The sequence below is a fragment of the Vicia villosa genome, linkage group LG1 (genome assembly GCF_029867415.1).
Source record: "Vicia villosa cultivar HV-30 ecotype Madison, WI linkage group LG1, Vvil1.0, whole genome shotgun sequence".
Classification (NCBI taxonomy): Eukaryota; Viridiplantae; Streptophyta; class Magnoliopsida; order Fabales; family Fabaceae; genus Vicia; species Vicia villosa.
In genome coordinates this window covers 4762645-4771547 of record NC_081180.1, presented here as the reverse complement: position 1 = coordinate 4771547, position 8903 = coordinate 4762645, and the positions used below count along the sequence as shown (strand labels likewise).

Here is an 8903-nt window from a genome sequence, read left to right as displayed (position 1 = left end):
GAGAAGTCCCTTTTCATCAGATTTATTCTTAAAGACCCATTTAGTACCAATGATATTTGTTCCTTCACACCTAGGAACCAAATCCCACACTTCATTTCTTTTGAATTTACCTGGCTCTTCTTGCATGGCATTGATCTAGAATTCATAAATTAAAGCCTTATTCACATTCTTGGGTTCAAACTTAGAGACAAAACAAGAATTAGATACAACCTCTCTTGATCTATTGGTTATTCCTTCGTTATGATTCCCTATAATGAGCTCATTAGGGTGATCTTTTTGGATTCTGATAGAAGTACCTTTGTTGGCTTTATTGATCTCTAACTCAGTACCTCCAGACTTAGTGATAGACTCAATACCTGTTACATCCTATGGAGCATCATTCATCTAAGATGATGTTCCAACGTCTTCTTTGACATCATTTTCATTCTCTATGATTGAATCATCAACCACAATATTAGCATACCTTTCCAACCAAGGCTCTCAACTTGCATAGGCCCCGTTAAATCCATATGAAGAAGTTTCATAACTTTTAAAGTAGTCAGATGTTGGATCTTCTAGTGTGACATCTTGGCCTGCTTTCCAATTTGACACTCACCACATATTCTTCCTTCCTCAATTTTGAGCTTAGTAATGCCTTGGGTAGATTCTTTAGACACGGTCTTCTTCATACCTTTTAGATGCATATGGCTAAGTTTTTGGCGCCACAACTTGAATTCATCTTCCTTGGACAACAAACATGTGGATACACAATTAATTGCTTGAGGTATCTATAAGTAACAATTGTCCTTAGACCTGAATCCCCTCATCACCAATTCATTCTTCTCATTAGTGACCAACCATTCAGACTTAGTGAAATTAACTTTAAGACCTTGATCACATAACTGATTGATACTTATCAAATTATCAATCAGACCTTTTATAATAAGTACATTATCAATACTAGGGAATCCTTTGCAGACTAGTCTTCCAATTCCTTTAATTTCACCTTTAGCACCATCATCAAAAGTGACATAACTGGTGGAGTAGGACTTAATGTCCATCAAGAACTTATTCACTCCTGCCATATGTCTAGAACATCCACTGTCAAAATACCAGTCTTCTTTAAATGAGACTCTAAGAGAGGTATGGGCTACGAGACTAGTGACGTCATCCTTGGCTTCCCACTCCTTTCTAGTTTTAATCCTTACATTATTAGCCCTAGGTTAATGTGAATGTTTTGGATAACCATACAATTTGTAGTAAAATGGGTTTATGTGACCATATTTACCACAATAATGACATTTCCATGGGTGGAGCTTGGCTTTGGTGTGAGTTTTCTGAAGTCTAGCAGGATGTTGTAGCATTTGGTCAAACATTATGAGCTTGTCCTTAACTTCAACAGGAACAAATTTTGTCATGGGGGTTTTTCTTTGATTATTTAAAGACTGATAATTAAACCATATACCAGTAAATCTTCTACCTCCTTCCCTAATTTGAAGAATTTCATCCAACACATTAGACCCATTGTTCAACATCCTCGTGGACTTGGTTATATTTTAAAGTTTTAAGGTCAACAAGGTCACTTTATTTTGTAGACCAAAGATAGTATATGAGAAATTTTCTTTTTCAGCCTGCAGTTGAGCTATGATTCTCTTCTGCTTTTCTCCTGCCTTGCACACCTCTTCACTTCTCACGCAAAGCTCTTTGTTGGAAGCGTCCAATTCTTCATAAGAGAGATCCTCATCACAGAAATCTTCATCAAATTCATACGTACCAGTGAAGTTTGTAACATGCTTAAAGTTTCATCAACAGGTTCACCTTCAAAATTATCATCATCAAACCAAGGAACAATCAAGCCCCTATTGTTTTTCTTGAGGTATGTGGGACATTATGATCTAATGTGACCAAAACCTTCACATTCATGACATTGAATACCTCTTTCTTGATTTGGCTTCTCCTCTGTTCTTTCTATTCTCTAAAAGCCATTGTTTTTGTTGATGTCAAAGGAGATATTCTTGACATTTTGTCTTGCCTTTCTATCCATTTTCTTTAGCACCTAATTAAATTTCCTCCCAAGAAGCACAATAACATTAGCAATTCCTTCATCAATCTCCATGTCACTTTGATCCTCTTCATTGTTAGTATTAGATATAAAGATTATGCTCATGTTCTTCTTTTCAGATATATCATTGATAGCTAATTCAAAAGTTTGGAGAGACCCAATCAACTCTTCCTCTTTCATGTTGCAAATGTCTTGGGCCTCTTCTATTGTTGTGACCTTTATGTCAAACTTCTTGGGCAGAGACCTGAGAATTTTTCTAAAAAAATTTCTTCTGGAATCTTCTCCCCCAAGGCACTGGCCGAATTTGAAATGTCAAGAATACTCATGTGAAAATCATGAATGCACTCATCATCTTTCATCCTGAGATTTTCAAACTTTGTGGTAAGAAGTTGAAGTCTTGACATTTTGACTTTTGATGTGCCTTCATGAGTATTTATGATAATTTCCCATGCATCTTTGGCCACAATACAAGTATTTATGAACCTAAATATATTTTTATCAACACCATTGAACAAGGCATTCAAAGCTTTGGAGTAACCAAGAGCAAGTTCATCTTCTTCCTTAGACCAGTCCTCTTCTAGTTTAAATTTAGTGTTGTCCTTCCCTTCTTTGTCTGTCAACACATGATGTTTCTATACCTTTATGACAGTTTTCCAAGTTTTGCTATCCATAGATTTTAGAAAGGCCGCCATACGTGCTTCATAGTAGTCATAATTGATGTTATTCAAAATAGGTGGTCTATTAGTATTTCCTCCTTCCTTTTTCATAATGCCAGAAAATATCTTCCCTAGAGATCACCCAAAAATAGAACAGGGTATCTGCTCTGATGCCAATTAAAATTCTACCACAACAAGACAGGTGTCGTATACGATGTCACGACACCAGAATGTCAAACACAATGTCGAGCGCAATATTAAGACATTGTAACAACTGAAGTAACAATGAACAATTTAAAGAAGATGCAGAAAGTAAATAACACAGTTCAGTTGTTAACCCAGTTCAGTGCAATGTCACCTACATCTGGCGCCATTCAAGCCAGGAAAGAAATCAACTATAATAGTATTAGTTTGAAGTTCTAAACAACCTCTGGTTTTACAAACTTTGCATTTAAGCATCAACATGATGCAAGAATGGATCATAATGAACAAATGAAACCCTAAAGTATATTCTGTCACATGCAGCTTCATAAATCCTTTAGGATTATAGTCTTTTTTTTATAGCCATAGAAGCACCTGAGCTTGGATATTAAATCTGGCTAAATAAAATAATCTATCAAATCTTTTGGTGCAAAAAATAATGTTCCCGTTAATGTTTTGACATCCAATCTTGAGAACCAAATCTTCAAATATTTCTTGCTTGAAACAAATCTTCAGTGAATCAAATCTCCAAAATGTCCAGCTTGGTCCACACGAAACATCAAGCAAATCTTCTGAAGCACGAGATACAAATATTCTAAAAATAGAAACAATACAAGTTGCGATGTCGTACCAACATGTTACAACATCTTGCTGAACTAGTTGTTTTAATAAAATACAGGCAACAAACCAAAACCTAACAACCTCTCTTACCAATTTAGCCAGTGTGACAGTTCTATAGAGGGGTTTCTCATTAGTGTTTCCCTTTATATCTTGATGAGGAGTGCTCATCCTCGTCATATTACCTTTTCTCTCTACATCTAGATTTAACCTTTTCTGCCAATAATCATCCTTCTTCTTGGGTGCGTAAATCTCCCTTGGCTACTCTTGTATCTCGGTGTTCCCAACCCGAAGGTCATCCTCTCTAGGCTCTTCCACAGGTACCTCTAGCTTCACTATTTCTTCAACGATGTGGAATAAGTACTCCTTGTTCCTATCTGAAGAGTAAACATCAAGTCAATGTAGGTCATAGTATTTGTAAGATATATGACACATATTAATCATAAGTAAACATCGTCTCAATTTAAATCATAGTATTCATCAAATGTCTCAAAGCCAATGCTGACATATTTGTTGTTATTCATTAAGAAATGACCATCATCTATTTGAGCAATGTCGGTCACTAATTAAACATTGATCCATCTACCAAGTATGTCACGCAAAGAAGATGACGTCATTCCCCATAAAAGTTTGAAGCAACCAAGAACACTTATAATGGACTCCTTTAGGAGAATTTCATTTAAGAGTTGACGTATACAGAATGGTTGTCCAACGTGGTATTAGTTAAGAAATCATATGGAAGGTGGCATGTATGTGTCGGTTACACTAACCTCAACAAAACATGTCCAAAAGATTACTATCATCTGCTCAACATTGCCAAATTAGTGGACAACTCTGCATGGTACATATCATCGTCATTTATAAATCCTTTAAATGGGTCATCCACCATTTATATTCACATACCAAATCCAATATTGGTGGATATGAAAGATGTGTTAATAATTTCACATCGATTAATATAATCTTTAAGATAGAACTAGAAAAATACTCTTACATTTGCATATGTAAATTTATCTAATACAATATAGATTTTATTTAAATATACATGTAAATTTGAAATAAGTTATTTAATTGTAGAATGAATAAAGATAACATAAATCCAGTTGTATTAAATAACCATATAAAAAAAGAAAAAGGCCCAGTGAAATAGAGAAAGAAAAAATTGAAATTTCAAAACAAAATGTTTTAAATAAAAGCATGTGTTAATTAAAATAACATAGATATTTTGGCGATAGTAACATGTGAGTTAAAAAGTTAATTGGGTCATCCACCATTTATAAATGCATTAATTGGATCATCCGCCATTTATATTCACATATCATATCCAATATTGATGGACTCGAGAGATATGTTAATAATTTCACGTCGATTAATATAATCTATAAGATAGAATTAGGTTCAACCTCCTCATACATCAATAATGGACTATACTTGTGGTCTCATAGTATACAACATGATTAAATCATGACGAACACCAGTTTAATAAACTTGATGATAAATGGTCAGATTGTCTCAGCTTTAAAAAAATGAATTTTTTTCTTTATCTCAGCTTTACATAAAAAAATGAATTTTTTCACAAAAATGGTGAAATATCCAAAATAACATTTTAATAATAACTATTCGAACTAAATTTTCATTTGAAGCTTTTATTAAAAGTTTCTTTCTAGATTTTTTTTATACAAGATTATGGGCTTGTTTGTTTCGGCTTTAAGAAAATGATTTCTTTTTTGTATTTTAAAACATGAATTTTACAAAATCTTTTTTCAAAATATTATAAGTTTTTATATTTGATTTTTCTAAACTAAAAGACTAATTTTGACATTCTATGATATAAATATACATTATTGAATATCAAAACATAGTCGAAATCACAATTTTTTTAAAAAGTGATATTTCAAAAATGATTTTTATGAAAAGCTATTTGAAATAGCTTCAAAATTAAATAATTTTTTAAAATTTTTATATTCAAAAAAATTTTCATTAAAATGATGAAATATCTAAAAATAACATTCTAAAAATAACTATTCAAACCAATTTTTCATTTGAAGTTTTATAAGAAATTTCTTTGCAAATTTTTTTTATCACAAAATTATATGTTACACTACAAAAATCATTTTTAAAAAAAGCTAAAACAGACCCATATTACAATATAAAAATCATTTTTTTTGAAAAGACAAAACAAACATACTCATAAATTTATAAAAAATTGTTTTTAACAATAATAACTTATAAACTTTAACAAAGTAGCTAGTGCAAACGCAGCGGATAAGTAACTATATTTTGTTTAAAAAATAATATGATCAAATTTTTTTAGCAATGAAGGAGGTGTAAAAATAAAATAAGCCAAGAGAACATACAATATAGTTAAAAATTACAACAATAATCAGATTCAGGCCTTAGAAAAAGGCCCACCCACGCCTCACAGGCCTAGGGCAAGCATTGTAGTTACTGATCATCCGTGCATAGAGCCCAGTGCTAGTAACACCAGCCATAAGCAATCAATGACATAAGTTATGGTATTTATTTTACTAGCAAAATTCTTATGGTCTGTATATTTATATTTGATATATACTATCAATATTATATCAAATATTTTTATAAATTATTTTTTATTTTATATATTAGAATCCTTTAAAATATTGTGATGTGTTTGTTGCAGATTTTATATATTTATATTTGAAAAAGTGAACATTTTTGTCATTCCTAGAGTCAAAGTGAGATTTATTAAATCACATTTAAAAGTATAAAATGACAGATTTATACCAAATTAATGTTTTATGTTTCTTCATGACAAAAAATATGTAACTTATTTTTAAAAGGTTAAATATAATTTTGACCCTATAAATATCTCAATTTTAAATTTTAGCCCCTATAAAAAATATTGATTTTTAATTCCTATAAAATTATCTTTTCATGCAGTTTTAGTCCATGTACTAAAACTGCGTGAAAAAATAATTTTATAGAGATTAAAAATCAATATTTTTTATAGGACTAAAAATCAAAAGTGGTAATTTTATAAGGATTAAAACATATTTAATCCTTTTTGAAATATTAGTGTTAAGTATTTATTTTGTATTTTCTTATGAACAATGTAAACTTAAATCAAACTCTCCTATATAATTAATTATTCGTAAATAATAATATATGTTACTATAGTAAATGTTATTAAAATGTAGGATATTCTTTAGTAAGAGTAAAAGCAAGAAGAGGGTAACAAAAATTAGATGATAAATAAAGTGATAAAAATATTAATAAGAAAAGGGTAGATTAATCAACTAAATATAATTTAAATTTTAAATGTTAAATTGAAATAAGTTAGAGAAGAAAGTTTAACATATAAAAGAAAGTGGTAAAAAATAGAAAGTGTGTGAGAGAAATAAATAATATTATAAAAACAAAATTTCTCAAAAACATTAATTTCAATTATTGTCCACTTTGTTAAGAAGATATCATACTTAATTGTGGAATGAAACTCACATCACTTTTTTTTTTTTTCATTTCTTTTAAATATCTATCTATTTGAATATATGATAGCTAATAGCAAAATAAATCGCTATTTTTTTCTTTTTCTAATTTTTTTAGGCTTAAATGCACTTTTGATCCCTGTAAGTTAGCGAGTTTTTGATTTTCGTCTCTATAAGTTTTTTTTTTGTTTGAGTCCTAATATTTCAATTTCGCGTTCGTTTTAGTCCCTAAAATCAAAATCCGCAGGAAATTTCGCAGAAAAATCCGCAGGAAACCTGCAGATTTTCCTGCGGATTTTGGCTTTAGGGACTAAACCTCAAGCAAATAGTAAGATATAAGGACTCAAACCGAAAAAAATAACTTACAGGGACGAAAATCAAAAACTCGCTAACTTACAGGGACCAAAAATGTATTTAAGCCTTTTTTTATATATGTATTCGGTTAAGAGCTAGAAATAGAATATGAAGCATTAAAGTTACGTCTCACAGCAGTAGAGCAAACTTCTGATGAAATAAGATCAGGTGGATATGCAAGGTTAGCACTTTAATATCCAAATCACTAAGAGAATCATAAGTAACGTGAGAGTGGGCATGGATTGAATACTTGAAATTTCGTGTTTTATCCTTATATACGAAGAGCGGTTGAAACCGTTCGCGAATGACGCGACGTGTTCAACGAAAAGTTGTCTGATTGAATTGGAAGGTGATTGATGTATTGAAGGGCACAATCACATGTTTCTAGTCATAATTGTGGATCTATGTACTTGCAGGTATAATTAAGAAGTGACCCAAGATGATAAACCTCATGGATAGAAAAATTCAAGCAGCAACTACTTAGCTTAGATGATAACAACACTTGAAGTGGTTTCGATGATTACAACATCTGAAGACAAGCAACTACTAAAGTTAGCGCAAACTGTCCAAGATGCACAAGGTGGTTGATAGAGATCAAGATATTCTTCCTAATCAAGCTAAAGACTTTTGTCAATGACTTTATGATCATTGGTGATCTAAAACATCTTAGATGATGGAAACTAATACGAAATATCTTAAGCCTCATCAAGAAGACTCAAGAGTCTTATGTGATAAAGTCAAAGATAACGTCAAGCTTCAGAGTGGAAAAAAGAAGAAGTGTGAAAGCTCGTTAAATCGTGTTTGTTTGAGTGATTAGTGTATTATAAAGACACGAGAATTTTCTAGAAGTAGTATGGCTTAATCACATACACATTTAAAACATAGAGAAGCCTTTCACTTTTTAACTAAAACAACCCAAAAATAGTTTTGGAGTCTAGCAAGTTGATTAGGGGTTTTTATGCTTAATTAAGAAATGCATTTTAAAGTTGTCTAATCGATTAAATTTATAGCATAATCGATTAGATGATGCATAATCAATTTTATAATAGATTATGACAGTCTTTTAATGATTGGTAACGAATCCCTGTCTAAACCTTCCATTTTGGACAGCAATTATTAATTATTTGTATTGCCTAATTGATTAAGTCATTTAATTAGTCCATGGATTGTTTTCACATTTACCCTAATTCTTGACCTATAAATATAGAGTGTCTCTAACATTATAAATCATCTGGAAAATATGAAAAACCCTCACTTTTCATTTCTCTCATAATTTCTCTAAATAATTTCAACTTTCTTATATATTTTAGCCATAATGTTTTGAGGGAATTCTTGAGTATAAAGTGAGGAATTTTTGAGGCAATGACTAAATTGTAAATTAACCAAAAGTATATATTTTTTCTCTTTAGTAAATTATTCTTCCTTAGAAAGTGAATATTTTTGTTAGGAGCTAAACCATTGTAAGAACTCTTTGTTTATATTTAGGGATTAGTATATGTCTATATTTGGTTCGTGAGCTCCGCCATTGAAAAAAAAGATCTTTGTTGGGTTCGTGAAGATCAACTAGTG

The 8903-nt window shown here is 31.0% G+C and overlaps 1 pseudogene; it reads right to left on the bottom strand.

Annotated features, from left to right (window-relative positions):
• Window positions 1–1202: 1202 nt before the first annotated feature.
• LOC131646892 (uncharacterized) lies at window positions 1203–3696 on the bottom strand (annotated as a pseudogene).
• Between the last annotated feature and the right edge of the window lie 5207 nt (window positions 3697–8903).